The 21639-nt window shown below is 38.4% G+C and overlaps 1 long non-coding RNA gene across 2 annotated transcripts in view; it reads right to left on the minus strand.

Moving 5' to 3' along the window:
* The window catches only part of LOC122157305, a 302268-nt gene extending 281256 nt beyond the window's left edge, over window positions 1–21012 (minus strand). Inside the window, exon 1 of one of the 2 annotated variants that reach the window (XR_006167834.1) lies at window positions 20473–21012. This is a non-coding gene — a long non-coding RNA (uncharacterized LOC122157305). The remainder of the gene's footprint in view (window positions 1–20472) is intronic. The other variant, XR_006167843.1, reaches the window with a different exon arrangement.
* Window positions 21013–21639: the final 627 nt, after the last annotated feature.

Genomic DNA, 21639 nt, shown 5'->3' on the forward strand with positions numbered 1-21639 from the left:
GGTCTTAGACTACTTAAGAAATCTTGCATGCTGCCATTTTCCAATTGCTGGCTAGGAAGAAGAATCCCTCTTGCTTCCCATATATTTTCTTGCTTCAGGGAATAAAGAATTAACATTTCAGAGGGGACCTGCCCATTACAACATGACCCTCTATTGATTATAACAATGAAACCCCAACCACAGCAGCAGCTTTTAATAAAAATAAATTACTGTTGCTGTCATAAAAACAAATACATAACAATAATAGCTCCAGGAGCATTCAATCAACGCAGATAATGGGCAGGGCTATCATAGTACTTTATTTGCTAGGTATCTAGAATTTTGCTTTTACCCTTTACCTTCTAGAAAAGTCATGTTACAGAAACTTCCCTGAAGGACACCTTCTGAGAATCCTCCAGACAGCTGAAAGTGAGATATATGCACTGTCAGTGGTGAAGAAATTAACTCAAACCCACGATTCAAACAGCAGTACTTGAAGAGCTTATAATGTTTGTACTGGCTTTGTGTCTGCAACGTTATTTTGAGAATGGTCAGCCTAAGGCATTTTCCCTCCTCCAAACTGAAAGGTACTTCAATGGAGCCATGCATACAACAGCACCTGCACCGGGCTCCTGGCTGAGGTTCCACCTGCCTGTCTTAAGGCAGATCTTTGCAACAGCTCTGCATGGATCATTATCCAGACTTCTAAGAGTTCTGCAGCAGAGGCAGACTGCATAGTATTGAACACCACACCCACCTTCTGTCCCAGGGCTGAGAAAAATCAGAACTAGACAGAGCAGGGGAGGAGTGAGAAAAAGCAGTGTTTAGACAGTAAACTTTCCAAGCATTCAGGATAGAATGGCTTGCAGATGCACATGTTTAAATAACGTTTACATTCCTATTGTTTCCTTTAACTTGGTACTCATCTTGTTCTGGGTTTCTGATAAAAAAAACAGTACAGCTTAGAGCTGTGTTCTTTTAGGTGAGAAAGAACACCCTTCCCTCTCAGTGAGACTTTTTTTTTTTATGTTTTTAAAGTAGCATTTTTAAATTTTAATTTTGGAATTACATGTGTATGGGGAAGGTCTCTACTATTGCAAGAGAGCTGAGTCTCTTGGAACCTTTTCAGACCCAAGAGTAAGCAAAGGACTTCATGTAAAGAGTACAAGGGCCCAGAGCAGACACAGTGCAACATATATCATATTATATATATATCTCATAAAGGGTCCAGATGGAGAAAATAGGAAAGGGACAGCTTGATGTAATTTTTAGATCCATTCTTCCCCTTGGCAATGACAGATAACTGAACCAAACTTTCAGATTTTTTTTTTTTTTTTAATAAAATGGGAGTCAAGCAGACAAACATCTTTCCTGGCTCAGCAGTCTTGGGATACTTTAGTCAACTCACAGGTGTCTGATGATTCTCAGGTAACACCACATCTCTGAATATAAAGTCCTCTTAAACCATCAAACTCATGCTTCAATATTCAAGTGATCTCCATCCTGAAAATGAGTGCAAATGGAGCAGGAGGTTTGGAGTACATACACTTGTAATCTTTGGATATTTGATAGTATAATTCTCATGCAGTTCTGCTTCTCATGGTGACAAGCTCAAATAATAGCACTTACATCACAGAAATTCAGAAGTATTGATTGTTACACATAGGTGTAAGGTTATGCATTCATGTCACAGGTAAAACAAAATATGATAATAAATACTGTAAAATACGACAAGAAATACTTATGACTGACTGTAAAGTCAGTCATGACTGAAATGCCTCATCTACTTTTTTGTTACACTAATTCAAAGTCAGTATCACAGCATGTGGACCTGACTCATGCAGTGTCAGTGAGGGAAGAATAGTTCCCTCTGAACCCAGTAAACTAACTGGGATTCTTCAGGGTTGCATTCTTTATGCAATTTTGTTCGGATAACATTGCATATACTTTCTGAAGAAAAGAATGTACCTGATAGCATTCAGAGAAAGCAATAATTAGCTAGGAACCAAGTACATTAAACCATACATCTTGTGAAGAATTTAAATAGTTACGGAAATAACAAGCATCTGGAGCTAAAGATCAACCTGAACTCAGTGTAGATCAACGTTTCTGAACACAAGTGAACTGCTAAAAAACTATAGAAACCAGATAATTTCATTTTATTATTTGTACAAATACCAAATGCTGTTCTTCACCAAATCTTTTCTCTTTAAACAAACAAAAAACAAACAACCTAAACCGTCATTTACTACTGGACTGAATGGAAATGATCAAACTGAAGTCACTAGAACGAGTTCCGTACATACTGGATTTGATTCTACTGGAATAGTTTGAAACAAGTGTTTATATATACTTTCATCAAGTTTATTTTCTGAGAGTGAATGAAAATAGTAATGTCTCAGAGCAAGGCATGCAGAAAATCAGCCTTCCACGGAAACCACAACTGCAGAGAATTTTATAAGAATACCAAATAAAGATTATTACATTATTAGAAGGCTTGATGGAAGACTTATCCTTGTCCAGAAATTGCCTGCACCTTAAATATTTAAACCTGGTTACCTCCATTCAAGTGTTCTGAAATTCTGATTTCAACCAAAGGATACACAGAAATCAGGTCTAAGCTAACTTAGGAAGAAGTTTAAGTAATCTCACTTCTAATGCCTCAAGACAAAACAGAGCAGCCAGTTTTTTCCTATTTCTCTTTTTTGTGCATATGAAATAAGAATCATCCAGTCAGTTTTCTAAAGTACATAACCACTATCTAAATATGTTAAATATGGAGCCAAGACTGCAAAAATACCAGAACACAAGAAGCTGAAGAGAAAAATACTGATTGTCTCCAGTACCTTGCCCAGAATTACTTATTTCATCAACTTCCTACAGATAACAGGCAGGTATGATGTGATGTTGAGTAATGAGGAATAAGGGGTAATTTTTCTCAGGTTTAAGGTTTGAAAAAATGTAGCTTAACATACAGAAGTTTTAGTTTTCTTTCCTAAACCTGGAAAAAAAAAAACAAATCGCCCTTCTTTTTCAGGTGCATTACAGCATCATTTCTCAGTTCTTAACATCAGTCCTTCCCTGATACACATTATTCAGATTAGAAAATATTTGATAATTTGAAGAAATACTGGTGCTTTCTTCCATTGAAGAATTTCTAGCATTTTGGGATTCCCTCCCTGCGACGAAGGTAAAGTGACCACTCTGCTTATTCACCATCTTGTGATATCTGAAGAGACATCAGCAGGAGTGATTTCCATAGAATTATCAGAGAAAAAAAAAACACACCCAAATATTTGTCGTGAAGCCAGCATCCATTTTGGAGAATAAATGAATACTCAGTGTATAATCAATGAATATTAAGATGCTATAATTACAAAATAAACAAGAGAGTTAGGCAAAGTAGACAATGATAACAAAAAGAGAATAGACAGAAAGCTTACCCATATCCTGGGCTCACTTACAAAACTCCAGCAGAGCAGATCTCCAGAAGAGATCCTTCCCCACTGGCAGCCAGCTCTTAAACAGGTCTAGGAGAGGTGCAGCCAGGCTCCACCCCTTCCGGCAGCACAGGTGAATTGCCTTCACCTGAGCTCCTGTGGCTGACTCATTGCTTGCCTCAGGTGATCAATCAGAGGTTCAGGCTGTGATTCAGCAGTTCCCATACACTCAGCATGGCTAAAGGTGAATAGTTCTGGGTATCTTGTGGAATCTGCATCTCTAAAATGGCCGGTTTTACCCAACTTCATCATTCACAAAGCAGTGCAATGTTAGAGCAAATTCTGCAGTGTAACTCAGATGTCATTCAGGTCCTGGGGGAGATAATTAAAAAAGAGAGTCTTGGAACTATGTGTCCCATGAGACACTACCACAAAACAGATACAGAGATTTATTTCTCTCTTAACTAAATTCCATTTTCTGATAGGGACATATTCAGTCTAAAGTGGACTTGCTGACCTCATTTATTGTTCAAGTACAAAGCTACAGGAGGAATAGCATTCATCTATTTTATGACACCAGAAGGCAAAGCCAAAGCACTCTTAGTGTGGTTTTACTCCATGTGTTCAAGAATACTTTTCATATTGTTAAAAAAGTCACAAGTCTTGATTTGTGCAGAGCTCATGATAATAAAATTGCACACTAACAACATTCTTGACTAGTGATAAAGTGAAAGATGAAAATGACTAATGTGAAAAGATGCATCAACCAAGTTAAGACTTGAAAAGTAATATAAATCGTCAAAATCTCTGAAACCACTACTCTCTAGGATTAATTTGGAGCATGTGGAAGGACAGATTGGTTTTGACTAAACTGCTTCATCCTGCTTAATAGTTATTTTTCATGAAAACTCCTCAGAGCTCCTCAACCTGTAGAGAAAATTCCACTGTGTTGAAACCGAAAGAAGGATCAACTTGACAGGATTTCTTTAAGGTGAAAGTTCTGAGGTAAGGTGCTCAGCATTTTCAGTCAGTTGCCATGAAAGAAACATAAAAACAACCATAGGTGCCTTGGCTGAGATCAGCTTGAGGAATGGCCTCCTGTACACGGCCATCAAGCACCTGTGAGACTTCTGCTGGACAGCTCCAGATGGTCAAGAACAGAGGTAGGTACACTCACTGCGTATGTATGGTACAGCCTTCTTCCTGAGCATTCCAGTTTCATTATTGGTAGGTATGACAACAATACAGAAATTTCTCTAGTTGCAGTAGTTCATATAGTGGCTACTCAGCTTCCATTGTGTCAAGCTCAATTCTGGAAACAGGCTTTAAAAATTCTAAGCTACTTCCATGCAAGCAGGTCAGAGCTTTTGCATTTTTGCATTTATTTTACAGCTAACGACATGCTTTTTCATGTCTTTTTACACAAAGCATAACAAAAAGGTCTAGAAAAGTACATGCAAGTGGAAATGGAGAAAAGGATTTCTTTATCAGCTTCTCCAAACTGAAGTTATCTATCTTTCTGAGCAAGCTGTCTGCCTTCTTTTCTTTGTTGAGGGCCTTTCTTAGGCCCTTCTTTCCTCTTCCAAATGATTCTTCTTTCCACTGCTGACAAACCCTTTTCCAAGGCTGTTGGAAGCAATTCAACTTATCTGTTTAACAGTACTCGTATATGTATTTGTTATACGCACAAAAAAAAAATCCCACTTGAGCTATCCATGTTCTTTCCCTCCTTGAATTCTCCTTCAACGAACCCCAAATAGGACCTTATCACTGTGTTTTTCCAGACCACAAAGGGAACTGTGTGTGTACATGAATGAAAGCTGAGATTCCACTTCCAAATTAGGATGTAAGTATGGGAGGAACAAAGCATGGCACTACTTGGAATACTCTGGATAACACAACAATCATTAGCATGATTCTTCTCCTTAGTACCACCCCACTACATTTACACATCAGACAACTCTCTCAAAGGGCAGACCTTTAACAATGCTGCTACATCTGTCCTTAGACCAAGAGTTCTACATACAGCAGAGTAACTTTAGATGTATCTGAGTTAGGCATTCCCAAAATAATGTCATTTCATCTTAGCCTCTGATCTTGCAGGTGGACACCAGCCTGGTACAAACACTGCTGTTTCTGCTTAATTCACAAGAAATCCTAGCATTATTCTATCATGTGGTCATCACTAACAGCCTTCAATTAAGATCATTCCAGTATCCAGCCTGGAATCTGAGATGCATTAGTGACAGACCCAACTTCAGAAACAACTTCTAGTCTTTAGTATAAGTCTCAGGACTATTTTCAAAGGATTATTTCCATTCTACTTCCACTCATATGCTGAGAACCTAACTTTCCCTCTTGTCAAAAACTAGTCTGGGCTCATAGCCACTCGAACAAACCATTTCAAAGCACCCATTAATCATTTATTTTTCATCTCCACTATGGAGATAATCCCTCCCTGGTAATTTGAATCTGGAAGACATGGAAATTTTTAGTAGATTTAATCTCATTTCTGTTCAGTGAATGTCCTGCCCATGGCTGGTGACAAGATGAGTAAGTTTTTCCAAGCTGAAAATTTTACATATTTCAAACATGCATGTACTTTGATTAAAAACAGCCATTTTCCTAGGCAGAAAGCTACTAAGGATTTGTGCTTCAATTACACATCCAGACCATTTTCAGAAGGCACACATTGCAGCTGGCATAACTAGTGACACTGATCACATTTCACTGTTTGGATTTTTTTTCTAGATCTTCTTGGTGACCTAAATAGCTTTAAGCCAGAGATTTCACATAAAAAATGCAGAATATACTTCACATAGCCCTGTGAAAACATGATCTCATCCCACAGAAGAACAGTGCTTCATAAGATGCCTCACCCTCACCAGATTTTGCCAGCCTTGGAACAGTGGCTGCCAACCCATGAAAGGCCAAAATTTTTACCACTCCCTACCCCTCCACTCTCCTTCCCTTACCTTTCCTTTGAAGCCTTTACTGGAACAGGCTGCCCAGAGAGGCTGTGGATGCCCTGTCCCTAGAGGTGTTCAAGGCCAGGTTGGATGGAGCCCTGGGCAACCTGGTTTAGTATTAGATATGGAGGCTGGTGGCCCTGCATGCAGCAGGAGGGTTGGAGCTTGATGATCCTTGAGATCCCTTCCAACCCAAGCCATTCTATGATTCTATTATTCTATGATTCTGTTTCGATTCTGCATTTTTCCCATTAGTTGTTATAAACATACAACTGATGACATCAAGATTGGCATCGCATGTTCTGTTCTACAGACTTGCTTGATTAAGACAGAAGTCCAGCTCTGCACCAAGGAAAATGCCAGGACTGGCAAGAAGTTCACAACTGTTTTACTAGGTTTTCCATGCAGTGTGGAGGAGGGGAAGGGGAAGGACATGTAGAAACGTTGTAGGGTGTGGGGGTTTTTCCAAATAAAAAATAGATGCTCTCTTTCTCTCTGGTAATTGCCCCATCCTGCTTCATCTAGTGTCCAGATGCATATCTAACTTGTCATCCACTAATAAATGCTCAAATAATGTGATGCGACTACCTCTACTCTCCACTCAATTTATCACATGACAACAAATACTTGTCAAAATCCAGCAGGGAGCTTAAACTACTCACTAAGTTTTTAGACATTTCTTTTCTCCTTCCACAGAAGCTGACACAAGGGACCTAGTAAAGCTGAAATTCTAGGAAAAACATGTGACGTTATCCTATCCAAGTAATATGCTCAATATTCAGTTGTATTCCTAGCCTTCAATGTATTCACTTGGCCTAACTCCATATTACTTTTTTATGTAGTAGACCAGCCAGACTCTCATCTCTACTAAACAAAAAGTGATTTGGTAAGATATGAATTCCTTTGTCTTCTCTCTCATTACTTCCATCTCTAGTGCTGATACATTTTCAGCACCATTTCACAGTCAGCGCTCTCGGTCTTTCTGTGACGAGCAGTGACACATTTGCTGTGAGTCTCTGGAAAATGTCCCCAATTCCTACAACAATTTTCTAAACTCATATAAGGCTCCGCTAATGATTGTAATGTCAAAGTTTTCTTATAGATATTCTTCAGTACCATCTTTTTAGTATTTCTGAAATGTGTAAGTGTAGTGATATCGGTAGTAACATATCAGTAGAGCAAACACTCCACCATCTTGGTATCTATAGCTTTCTATTCCCCATCAGATGCAAAAGGTTTAGTACTTGCAATTCCTTATTCTCTGTCAGGTCATATTTCACTCTAAAAGTACAAAGCATGAATTTTCTCTTACATCCAGCTTTTGCAAGAGCATGTACAAAATCTGGATTGTTTGACCATGCTCTAGTGCAGTGCAAGTCTATGCAGTGTGCACAAGTGAGCTCAGACCTGTTGTTGCCATCTATAAGCATTACGTAATCTGATAAAATCCATCCATTAGTGGTCTCACTGTCTGTTCAATTCTGTCAATGATTAGCACTGTTTGCGAGAGGTCTTTTTTTGGTCTGCAAAAACATTTCCATTTTCTTCTCTGTTTTCAGGATTTTGTTATCTCGCTCCCATGAGCCAAAATATTCTTTTTATATGATGTGATACTTTGCTTTCATAATTTTGCACTGTTTTCATAAAGAAGAAATACTTTTCATAACTGTCATGCCCTTCCATCAAGCCCTACACTATGACTACTGATGTGTGTGCTGAACTAAGGAGTAGTGATCCCTGTACTCAGCACAAAACTAGGAATCCTATTGCTGGTGCTCACATTCCATCTGGAAATACTGATGTATTGGGCAGTGTCCAGTTCTGCCAACAATTGTCTCTGAATTTTTACATTATTAACGCCACAAAGTGAACTGTCCCACTGCCTATCCCTCTAGGACATTTCTAAAAGAAAAATATTCAGTTCTTTTTTTTTAAAACTCCACCACAGTCATAGGCACAGAGCCAAAAGTCCAGAGCAGAACTCACTGGAGAGGCAACTTGCAATAGATCTCTTCTCTACACCGTCATATAAAACCATCCCAGACTTCCTGGCAGATTCTTCACAATCTTCACAATCATTCTTCACAATCATCACATTCCTAGATCCAGATCTAGGCTGCATCTACTCCTTGCTATTCCCTACTGGCCTTCCCTTCTCTACTCCAACGAGGGGTTGGCAGGGGGCAGCTGATCAGGTAGGCTCAAGGCTACTGCTTCCTGCACTAGCACAGAAGGCATAAGCCCACCAGGCTCCATAGAGCCTGACACAATCAAGCACAGTATCGCTGTCTGCAAATGAAAAATCTTCTCATTCAAGCCCCAGCTTCCTCTGGCTTCTCTCAGGGCCATCCAGATGCTGTCACAGCCATTGTTTAGCTCCCCATGAGCCAGTTATCATCTCAACACAGTGCTTTCATGCTAAATCCCCAACCTATGCCAAGACTGCATGAGTAGACTGTTCCACAAGCATGAGCTCTCAAACCCACACCCCACTATGACATTTCAACTTCAACCACAGCCAGAGGTCACAAGCCATTATACACAACCAGCTTCCCCAGGGATTCATCTTTTTCCAGGAATCATTGTCAGGGCATCTTGGTTAGGTCACGCCGGTTCAGTATGGCCAGCTTGAACAGGAGAGCATAACTTCTTGCAGATTAGAGCAAAGAAAAAGAGATGCATCAGAGGCTAGTTGGTACTTCTCGTGACTGCTTAGCATTGTGCCAGGCTCCAAAATCATATCACAGGTACATGACCAGGGCTTTGACAGCTCCTGGCTGGGCCCCCCACAAGTAACAGGAATTCAATAGGTCATCAGAAGACCATTTAATTACTGTCACCATTTGCTCAGAGAGTACAAAGGATACTCCTAGTAACCCGTGTCTTTAAAAAACTGCTAATCCACTTGCTAACATTTGTGCTAGGCTGCTGGACATCCTCTCCACCTGTTATGTCCGGGCAACTATGTACAAAATAATCAGTGTGTGCTCTAAGAGCTGCGACCAACCAAGTAAACTCCTCTCTGAGCAGTTATGCAGAACTGCTTCTGATATTGTCAGAATGCAACACAAATAACATAAACCTATCAGGGGTACCTGGAGTACTGTGTTCAGATGTGGAGTCCTTAGTATAGGAGAATTGGTACACATCCAGAGGAGGGACATAAAAATTAATCAAGGGATGGAACACTTCCCCTGCAAGGACAGGCCGAGGAAGCTGGGGTTGTCCAACCAGGAAAAGGGAAGGCTTCAGGGAGACCTGGTAGTGGCTTTTCAGTATCCAAAGGGGGCCTATAAGAAAGAAGGGGACAGATTCTTTAGCAGGGTTTGCTGTGATAAGACAAGGGGAAATGGTTTCAAAATAAAAGAGGGGAGATTTAGAGTGGATATAAGGAAGAAGTGTTTTACAGTGAGGGTAGTGAAGCACTAGAACAGATTGCCCAGAGAGATGGTGGATGCCCCATCCCGGGAAAAAAACAAGGTCAGGCTCTGAGCAACCTGATCAAACTGTAGGTGTTCCTGCTCATTGCAAGAGAGCTGGACAAGATGACCTTCAAATTTCTCTTTCAACTTAAGCAATTCTATGATTCTATCAACATACCTCTGGATTTCTACCTCCTTTAGACACTATGAATAAAAATAAGAATCTCTTTGCCTAAATCACCCCATCTGTAAAAGTGAATAACAATGAGAGTAAGATACAACTTCTTGATACTGATACATGACTTCAATTTCTCTATTTACTTTTGTGTAGATTTGAATGAATAAAAAGATTCTCCATAATTTTTATTCAAATGATTTCTTTTGGATATATAATATTTAAAGCTGACTTTTGCACCTATTCTTTTAACTTATATTGCATTTTTAATAGTTGCTCAGCTCTGGGAAAAAAAAAATTGATTTAAACAATGCTCATAGTGTAACTTATTGTTGGTTTTTCTCAAAATCAAGTGTGGAAATCAGAAATTGATTAAAAATTGACTTTTATCTTGGAATTGTCTCTGACTTGGAAAAAAAATCACCGTTTCCAAAGGATAATATTTTCCACAAAAAAAAACATCCAGCCTGGTCCTCTTCTGCATTGAGTAGGCTTTTTTTTTTTTTTTTTTTTTTTCCCCACAGAATATCAAAATGATTAAGTTTGGAAGTTTGGATGGGATCTCTGGAGGCCATCTGGTTTAATCCCCCTGTTCAAACAGTGATACCTGGAGCATGTTGCCCAGGACCATATTCAGAGCAACTCTTCTAATTTTTCGTTAGCACTGGGATTATAAATATTAAGAAAACAGACTTCAGTACTCTCTCCTTTATGTCAGCCTAAAGCATGCTGAACATAATGCCCTTAGAAGGCTACCTGCCTGAAAGGAATCAGCTTCACCTGAAGTAATATATTTTACGTGTCGACAGTATGTTGAGATAGTAAAGGAGTCTGAATGTTAAGTGTTCTTCAAAGACATTTAAACCTTATGTGATGCACAGGTTAGATGTGAAGGAACTCCATTTAAAACAGTACATGTACATTGTGCTTTATGCTAATGTAGCTGAAAAGAGAAGCTTCTATTGTTACTGTGCCTATTACAGTAAGCTCTCTCCACAGTCTGTGGTAAGCCCACAGAGAATTTCACTTGATCTTTTCTTTAATTACGTTGCTGCCAGTTGATACCATTTCAGCAGAATGTAAATATCAAAGTAAATCATTGTCGTGCCCATTGGGTAAGAAGCCGCATTCAAAAGAATCAATGTTTGATCCTCTGTGTTCTCATTTCAGCAAAAATCTGAGTGACTTTACTGATATTTTCACTTGAATAAGCTAAAGCCTAGCATTCATTATTATTGTGTGGAATTTTCCCTTTTTTTTTTTTTTTTTTTTGTTTGTTTGTTTGTTTGAAAACAGTTGTTACACATGTAAAGCATCTGACTGATTAAAATTTACTTTCCAAAAGCAAATATTTTTAAAAATCTTATTCTCATAACCCTGTTTACTGGCTGAAAAATAAGACAGAAAAAAAATAATCTTGTGAGGGCCAAGGCACAAATGGAATGGGATATAAAAGCCCACTAACATGTTAAAGATGTACCAAAGAATGTGATAGAACATATCTGTGGTCACTTGAAGATGCTTTGAGGGGAGATAATTTCCATGAATTATTATGTGATAACTTTCCTGATCACAGTACACAAAACTCAAAGTTAGGATTCAGAATATTTTTTACGGCACAGGCAGAACATTTCCCAGGCTTCTAATAGTCATCAGCTTGGGTTTTCAAATAGGCACAAGGTAACAACCAGTTCAATTGGAACAAGGAGACTGACGTTACAATATAGGCAATTAAATTGCATTTGACCTTGTTGAGGAGTATCAGGACTCAAGCACCTAATAACACAAGCACAATCTAGGACAGGTCAGGTAAAATCATTTTAACTATGATTCTAGTGTGACAATTCTCAGAAACCATTCCCTCCCTCTGACTCCAAGAAATGAAAGTGGTAACGAAAATCATTCTGTTGTTAACAATATCAGGTGAGTATTCTTGGGAAGAACTAACTCCAGATAATCATTTATATTTTATTGAAGCCCAGTAATTTTTCCTGGGTGGGATGGACTCCTTAAGCATCTTATTAACTGGCACAGCTGACACTATGCTACGAACTGCGGGAGCAACTCACCCACTATTATCTTAGCTCAGACGTGGGAGATAGAAACATTCAGGCTGCTAGGTTTTGGTAGAAGGGAAAAAAAAAAAAGAATCACAACTGGAAGAAGATTGGAAAGACCAGACATATTCTCCTAACTTAGGAAAAGCTCGTTATTCATATTATTAGACCTTCCTCCTTCAGTGAGACTATAAAATATTGTCCAACATCAAGCAGTTACTGGTTTAAAGATTCTGTGATTTTCCTGTCTTCTAATTTTCCTTTCCCAACATGAGGATCTTCTTTCATGTCAATAGATGTACACGAAAAAAGCTGGAAGGAGAGGAAACTTAAGTCGGTTCCCATCAGTTCACCTGCACCTGCAAATTACAGTCTCACAGCAGCTGTAGATCTGATTCACACTACTTATCCCATTTCTATAACTGACTGACTTGCAAATGACACAGCAGGTATCACAGCAGGTATCACAGGCATTAACGGATGAAGCTGTATATACCATATAACATTCAGGGAAGGATTACTGCTCCAGAACAGTTTTTGTCGTTTTGTGGCCATACCATCACTAATGAAAAGTCACAAAGTCAGATGCTTGCTCAGTTGAAATCAATGGATTAGCATGGTCGTTGAAGGGGAAAATGTGACTCAGGATCTCCCCAAGAAATAGCTACATCTCAATGAGAATGAACATCTGCTAGTTTGGCCTTTGGTCTCAATTTTATTGCCAAGCATATAAAAAGAAATGTTCCAATATTTTATTCATTCCCATAGCAGCTGACTCAAGAAACTTCCTTCCACCATCATCTCTTTTTTGCTAGACATCCTATAAGGCTCTACACAGTTAATAGTCCCATCTACAAAGTAGCAGAATTGCCCATTAGTTATACAAATATCTTAAGAACAGGGTATCTAATAGCCCAGATTTAGTGTATTACATGTCTATAGGAAGAGCTAGGTATAAAGTAGACAGTGTGAGACAACAGCTGCGCTAATGAAATCTTTAGCTACAACAGATGTAGCCTATGAGATGTAAAGGAGAACATGCATCTTACTTCTGTTCTTTTCTTTGTTATCTGTTCCCTGTTTTTTATTGTTTAAATGAAATTTCTGAATCATCAGGAGATTTCTGTGGTCATATAATGGCTGCAGCCCATTCCTACCACCCTTGAATTTCTCTGCAGGCATCTGGCATGAGCAGCAGAACTCTGGAAAGAGTCTTCTTGGTTTAAGACCACCAAAGAGAAACAATTATAGTTTGAAGAGAGTGAAAAGGAAAAAAAAAATCTCAATGGATGTTTGTCAACTCTTTTTTTTTCCCCCTATATGTAAACCAATTTCAAAGCAATTTGAGTAAAGAAAGTTGCAAAATTCAGTTTAATTAAAAACATCTTTTCCCTGTTTCTGTTTAGGAGAAACAGCAACACTGAGAAAAGTCTGGTCAGCCTGGTCAGTGTATTGTTTAAGTGATAACAGTATTTCCACAGTCAGCAAGGATAACTCTCATTGACTCTTTGCAAAAACTGCACTAGACTAGCACAAACAGCCAGTAAGGATGAAGAAGTACTGGAGTATTTTTTCTGTCACTCCTCACAAACCTTGTCATAATTTTAACTCTCCAGACCACAGCTTTACTGCTAAGGCTGTGAGACCTGGGCACAGCCTCACTGACATCTCTGCAGCTCATCTGCATGATGCTGATATAATTCAGAGCATGGACTGAACCATGGGGCTTCTTTCACCAAAGTCTTTCACCACGTGCAGTAATTTATACTTTTGTGGTTTTCAGCTGGTTTCCAAAGGAAATGAGACGTATGCAAGCAAGTTGTGTTTGTGGGTGTTTCATCCTGACTAGGAACTTCTGAACCCACTAGCCAATTTTAATTGAATTGGACTCAGGAGTACACATCTGATAGAAAGTAAGTTGCCACAAATGGAGACAGACAGGTTTCATTGTACAGACTTCCTTGCTGACAATGAAGGAAGGCATAAGTGGAAGGAGAGAAGGAGAATATCAACACAGGAACGGTTACAATTAGAGTATCTTAGAGAAAGAATCAGCCAGAAGGAAGTGCAAATCAGAATAAGATGGTTAGAAAACATTTGTGAAACATTTATAGATTACCAGAATATTTTTGACAATATTTCTACATAAAGGTATACAGTTCCATTAAAATGTTCCATGGAAAGAGACTTTCACAGTAATGTTTTTAACATGCAGAAAGACTTTCTAGTCATTTTGGGGGAAAAAAAAGAGAGTTCTCAGAGCCCTTAGTTTTTCTATTTGAAACAGTAACTGTTTCTTCTTATGAAAGTATGTAAAAGAGCCACTGATTTGGGTGGACTTCATTCCAGTGCAGAATAAAGAGAAATTTCAGATGCCTGGAAGTTTTCATGAGAGGAAAATGACACTGCTGGGACAAAACTCTTGAGAGCACGTCTACAGCAGTACCCAGCTATATCCCCACACAGAGGAGTCCTATGGAAGCAGATTACTTCTCCTGCTTTACAGAGCAGTGCTCACCAGGAAAGCAATGCTTCTCGCTTTGTGTTTAAGCTGTTTATTTAGGCATTCTACTTCTGTATTACAGACTGCTTTATGGACTATTTGAGTTCACTCTGTATTGCATGTATGTGACTCACGGCATCAGTAAAGTCTCTTTAACTTCAGGTTTCTACAGATCTCCCAAATCATCATGAAGTGTTCAAAACACCCATGAAGTTTCTACTGAAATCATGACTTTAGAAAGAGATGCAGCAAACATCACTTGAAAAAAAAAAAAACAACAACAGTTTACCAATTTCTGTCAGATACTTAGTGGGATCAACTTGCATTTTAGCAAAATGCACAGTCGAGCTCACTCGGGTGAGGGAGAAGGAAGAAAAGAGGAGAGAAAGAAATGCATTTTTGGTTATGTAGTCATTTCTAAATGTAGAAGCTGAATTCCACACACCCTGATAAAATACACAAACTCCTGAAACCTTCACTCACTTCTATTTCTTCAGATCTAGGCTGAAGGCCAAAGAACAGTACCTTAACCATACACACATAATAAGCTGCAACAAAACTGAAAAACAGTAATAATACTGAGTTGAAAGCTTTCTCCGAACAAAAAAATTCATTTTCAGAAAAAAAAAGATGAAAAGAAAGCATATATAGAGGCTGCTACAGTGTCGCATAAGAGTGGCAGTGCTGCTAAGAATGGTAACGTTGCTCAGACTGTAATTTTCTGTAGGATGTTTCAGGGTAGCTGGACATTCGGGCCCTGAAGGGGTTATAGGTGTGACTTTCAAAGGCCAGTAAAACCCAGTAGGTCAACGTTGGGGTTTCTGTGGGCTTCTCTGACCCTTCTAAGTTTACATCTATACTAAAAAAAATAGTACTCCAAATTCATCCCATATGCCTAATAGCACATTAAAATAGATAGAGTGTAATCGATGAATTATTCCTCTGCAGGAAACCTGAGTGAAGATTTAAAAAATTAAGTGCAAAATCTTAAAAAAAAGAAAGTAATCTCAAATAGATTTTTTTTAAAGTATTCAAATGAAAACCATCTTGATAAGCAGCGTGCTGGTACAAATACTGCCTAACTTCTGTGCCATTATGGACTGCTGAAAAGCAAACTTCTGCCTTGCAAAAGACAGATAATTTAGACCATGCTACAGCATTCACATTTTGGAACGTTTGGCTTCTCCAGTGTGAATGTGAATAATAAACAGCAGCTGCAGAAGCAATGAGGACAGTAGTTGCACTGGTGGATTACTGGCCATGAGGAGGCACATTGAGTTCTCCACCTCTTTTAGTACAGCCCTTTGAACCAATGGAAGAATGCAAAGATTCCTCTGGGGCCTGACTATGAATATGATCTGACTATTTTCAAATACTGTTTTCAAACACTTGTTTCAAAACCTCTTAGCTTCAAAATTTACATGGGGCACTGCTGGACCTCAGATCCAGCCCTCTCATTCTCAGCATTCTGATTAGCAGAATGTCCTGTACCAAAATGCAGAGTTCAGAAAGTACTAATGTTTTAAGTTTTACACACACTCATAGTTTACTTAAGAGTAATGTCAGCACTACTCCTTCTAAACATTTAAATATTTTGCTTCTGATAATAAAAGGCTTCTTCACACAATTTTCTTTATTGGGTAGCTATAGATTGGTAGACAGAGAAGAATCCTACAAAAACATCAAGGCCTAAAATTAAATACATGTATGAGGAAATGGGAAGCTGGAAAAACAACATGAAAAAACAAAGTTTATTGAATACATGCAAAGAAAAGATCATCCTATGTGTGTGGCATATATTTGTGCTAAGTCTCACATTTTTTTCTGTGATATATATTTTTTACAAGGTTCTAAGCTTTTTTTATGAGGTGAATAAAACACACAAGAGCGAAGTCTCCAGCAGCTAAAGGGCAGTAGTAGATGTCTCTGCTATGCATTTGCTTCTAATAGAATTCCCATTTACTTTCCTTGAACAAATCAAGACTGTTGTTGGAAAAGGTTCTTTAGAGACCAATGACCCAAATTAGCCTTTCCCAAAGGAAGGAAAGAAGCATTAAATGTTTGGAAATTTGCCCCCAAATATAAATGCACAAAATGCACCGTTGAGCAAATGAGGTGCACAGTAGTTCCTGATGAAATCCTGCATGACTTTGAGCTCTAGCTGAGAGACTTCAAAGAACCTCCTGCAAAAGCATGTTCAAAATTCCACAATGCCCTGCACTTTCCCATACAAATTTGACCAATTTATCTTGGAGGTGCAATGCTCTCCCTCACTGGGATTCAGCTAAACGGTTTGATGTCTAATTGTCCATTTTAAAATCAAATGTTCCTCCACCATTAGTGAGAGGTCTACTGCTCACTTAGCTGTCTTTTCATATCATTTGTCATCTCTAATTTGAATCACGTTCAATTACATCCTCCAATCCATGTCTTCTTTTTCTGTTCATTTTTTGGGTGTTTTTACATTCTCCCCTTTTATCAAGAGCAACTTTTAGTTATGCACAGTGATTACATTCTTCTAAGGATGTGGAAAGTGCAACAGGCTTTGGTTACTTCTTGAAGGACCTGGAAACCTGTCAGTGGTGAGGGAAGAATGCTGGCTTCCAATGTGTGCGAGAAAGGACTAAAATGAAGCACATGACAAAAATTAGCAAAAGAAAAAAGGAAGCTTGAACACATGGAAAGAATTTTGGTGGAACAAATAAGATCTGCTGGACCCTTCTCATATGATTCAACAATTCTGTTGTTGCACTGCAAGATGCAGTAATGGAAAACAGAACAACATTTAGAGGGTGGGAGGTAAACTGAAAACAAAACAGTATGCTACCTTATAGTGCAGAAGATGTAAGGGTTACATGTTTATGGTGCATTAAAATGCATCACTCAGTTGTTGAGTGAAAATACTGCTAAAATCCTTTCACTCATTTTGATTTTTTACATTCAGTGTATTAGCAAAAGTTCTGCATTCCACAAAATAATCCAAGATCTTCTCAGAAGAAGGGACTACTGCCCCTCTTCGTGCAATAATCTTCAGATTTACGGAGTCTGAGCAGCAGTTTATCTCTGAAAATATTTATGCCAGGTTCAGAAGCATGTTGCTTTACAACTCTGCTAACTCATAAAGAGAGCATGTCACCACATTTCCTGACGTGAGTCTTGGTTATGAATGCCGCTTCTAATTTTCTATACTAGTTTCATTAGCTTTCACCACCCATTTTTACACTTGCACCGCTTTTCAGTAAATGTATCTGTAATGTTGACATTCCTCACCACTGTGTTAGGAATTCCTTAATATTTATGGTTCTCAGTGAAAAGGTTTGCCTCAGCCCACCAGAGATACTAAACTGCGATCAGTTTTTACTTTAAAAACATAGATTTGTAGTCATGATAGATATGAGGAAGGATTCAAAGACTCATTAGTGACTAAAGAAAAAGGCACTCAGGCAGTGGGGAAAGCTAGCTGTTACTTTTAATAGGAGTCTAAGCGAATTCAGTTCCCAAAGGGATAAAACACCAAATATTTAATCACTTTCAAGTGAAAGAGATCAGAAGGCAAGTAAGAAGAATTCACTTTTAATATAGTGGAGTTTCATGTATACATGCATAGATATTTTATTTCTTAGTATTCAAGCCATTATTACTGGAGTTGCACGCTTTTGTTTCAGGAAGTATTCAACAATGGAGCATACCAGAGCTGGGCCTTACTAAGTATTGGTTTGCATTTACCGTGCTGTATTTGCACCTAAATTTCATGCACAAGAAGAAAAAAGTGATCTTAACCTCAGATTTCTAGCAAACACTGAGCAAAACAGTTAATCAGAGAGGCATATCTGAAACCACAATCCCTGCCTGAGGCTATGTACTTAATGTCTCTATAGGACTGGAGGGCTAGAATGAAGTTCTAATATTCAGAATACTGCAAGAACTATAGCCATAGGCAGTTATTCCATAACAAACAAACAAACAAACAAATAAAAACAAATAAAAACTAAGACAAAATAGATATGATAATTCCTATTCTTAGCAAAAAACCTCAAACACCCTCTTACCTGCTTTCAAATTCTATCCATTTTGCAGTGTTCAGCTTCAGAACAAAGAAAATGGTTACACAAAACAAACAAAAAAATCCCACCAAAACCTAAAGATGAACCAGTAGAACCATCATAACTTTCTGCATTTAGTGTAGAAGCACGGCCTCAGCACACTGAGTTGTACATGAAACACAGAGATCCAGAGAAGCTTCTCCTTCTCTTTAGTACATCAAGTCTTTAAGAACCTCAGAGTGCTTTGAGTGTTTCAAATGCCCATGCACCTTGATGGAACCTCCAGAGCACTTTCTGGAATGGAAGTTCTTGAGTCCATTTAAGACCACAACATACAATGTCTGCTTAAGGCTGCTCTGATGCCCATTAAAGCCTCCAAAAGGATTTCCCATTGGCTTTACAAGAAGCTGTATGGTTCTATAGGAAAAGTCTCAGTGTACCAAATAAAACGTTTTGCTATGATTATATTTGGTTTATTGGATAGATAAACACTAGACATGGTGGGTGAGAGATGAAGTCTGAATTTCCACCACAGCCACCCAAAATTAACTGTAGGAGGTTTTCTTTTATTCTCCCTCTCCTTGACCAGTACCACTACCACCTGTAGGAGGACAAACCTTAAAATCACACAGACACAGTTATATAAACCAACATTCCAGTGAACAGTTGCTTTGGAAACGCCTAAGCTATGAGCTGTCCTGCAATCCAGAAACTGTGGATTCCAGACATGAGCTAAATCACAAACCACTGCCCAAGGCATCCTTTCAAACATTTCTTGTGTCGTTGTTTCAGAAACAAAGCTTGTAGTATTTTAATCTCATGACCACAAGAACTTCTCTATTGTAACATGTAAATTGATACAGAAAGTAAGGAAAGCACTTCAGCTTCCACCTCACTTCAGCCCATTGACAAATTTACAGTCTATCAGGAACTTTGGGAAAAGAGGGCGACAGTGGAACAGCTATTAGCTTATCTACAGCAGTAATGATAAATATCGAGGTGATAGAAGAGATTCCCTAGCAATACTATCTGCCCTTCTTAGTCAGGGAGACTCAGGGAACAGGATATGCCCAGACAGGAGGAGGCTTAAGTTCTTTGTCCTGCTCGGTCTCATGTTTGATCATGTACTCCTACTCTATAGCCAGAACTAACTCTCTTCCTTTCTGTAGCCATTCTTCTGTGAAACAAAGAGTGTTAAACGCTCTGGGCTTTGAGAAAGCTGAGCATAAGAATCTGCACAGACTGGAAAGGAGGGCACTCAGTCCTGTCTCCACTTTCTAAACGTTTTAATCTAATCTTAAAACTCAAGAGGTCACAACTGTCCACACTTTATTTCATTTTTTAATATATACATATATATAAATATATATATATATATATTTTTTTTTTGGCAAGCAGGAACCTCCCTGATTGCTTTCAACATTTTTTCCTGCCTCACAGCATATATAGTTCTAGAGAAACACACATTCCAATGGGATATCATAGGTTAACAAAAGATGTAAGAGAAAAGCTGCTACAAAAAGCATCATTTAGCTTTTCATCAATGTCCTCAAATCCACCCTTCATTCTCCTGTAATTCACTAAACTCTAATGTCTTTGCAGGTTGCTTTTTTACCTGTTTTTGTTTGTTTGTTTGAGCTTTTATTTTTCTGACATGCTTAACAACTGACTTCTGAGAAGCAAGGAAAGAATGACATTCTGCACAGTCATTTGAAATCTAACATCATGGCATACACAGGTGAAATTATCACAGGTGAAATATTACCTGTAATATTTCTGGTAATCCCTACTTTGATTCAGGAAAATCCAGAACCTTCAGGGGTAAAGGCATCAGGAAAAAAAGGGGAGCAGCAGAATTGAAGAAATTCACCTAAGAACACTTACTTTGTCTGTTGTAGAGTGTCTTACAGCGAACTCTTCTGAAGCAGTAAAATACAAATAGAATTTTCTCACATTTATCTCCATGGCAGAATGCAGATGTCTGCAAGAGTAAAAACATTCAAGTAATTCAGCCCACAGAGATTCCAGGAAAGTGAAAGGAGTTTGACTGATTCGGGATAACACAAACTAACAACTTTCCAAAGTTTTAGGATTCAGAGAGAATTCCAAATGTTGTTTGATCAGCTAAAACAACTTAGGCATTAAGTTTCTCCAACTTTGTTGCCAGAACTTTAGCAAAGAACTTCATGTGAATTTTAAGCAAAGATACAGCTCTAAATTGAAGACATTATGAGTCCCCCTCCTTGGCTTTCTGAGTAAGAAGATACCAGCCCTGGAGAATAAGGCAACAAGGCATCTTTCAACCTTCTTGAAATCTGGAAGCCAGAAGAATGCTAAAGATTAAAAATAGATTCAAGATTCAATTTAAATAAATAAATAAATAAACCCCAAGCTGAAACAGAGGCTTTACTTGTTTTCATATTAAAGTTAGTTTTTTAAAGTTAGTCACTTTGCTGTTTACAGGTTACAGAGCAGCTTGCTTAAATTTTTTTTTCTATAGAATAACACTTTCAATGCATGCTTTACAGTTTATGTGCTTACACATTGAAATGTGTTTCAAAGGATTCTTACGACATTTTGTCACGCTTATTGTAATATTTGTGCCTACGCATGAAAATCCCACGTGTTCAGAAGAGACAGACACTCTTGTTTCACCCTGTTAACCAGATCAGTTAAGTCATCATCAGTTAATCAAAGGACTGAACACCACACAGTCCAACCGAAGCTACACAAGCTGACATTTCTAATAATTTTGCATGGGGCAGTGAGAAGAGCCCTGTATAAGTAAGTCCTTGTAAAAATGCATCATAAATTAAGAAAGTGGATGTTAGTGAGGAAAATCTTACTGAGAAATTTTTTGCTAACTATGCACATAGTCTCTCTGGGATGGATGTGGCTGACCAGCAAGCTCAGTCCAGTCTCTGACAATTGACCCTGGTAGGAACCCGCAGCTATTCAATTCTTCCTCTAAAAAATGACAAAAATGCTCTAAGGCTAGAGACTGGAAAAATAAAACCATGGAGGTTTCTACAGAGAAATGTGTTTGGAGGA

This window comes from Centrocercus urophasianus, unplaced genomic scaffold, assembly GCF_019232065.1.
Source record: "Centrocercus urophasianus isolate 14NV4802_14NV808 unplaced genomic scaffold, USGS_Curo_1.0 seq_10, whole genome shotgun sequence".
NCBI classification, from domain to species: Eukaryota; Metazoa; Chordata; class Aves; order Galliformes; family Phasianidae; genus Centrocercus; species Centrocercus urophasianus.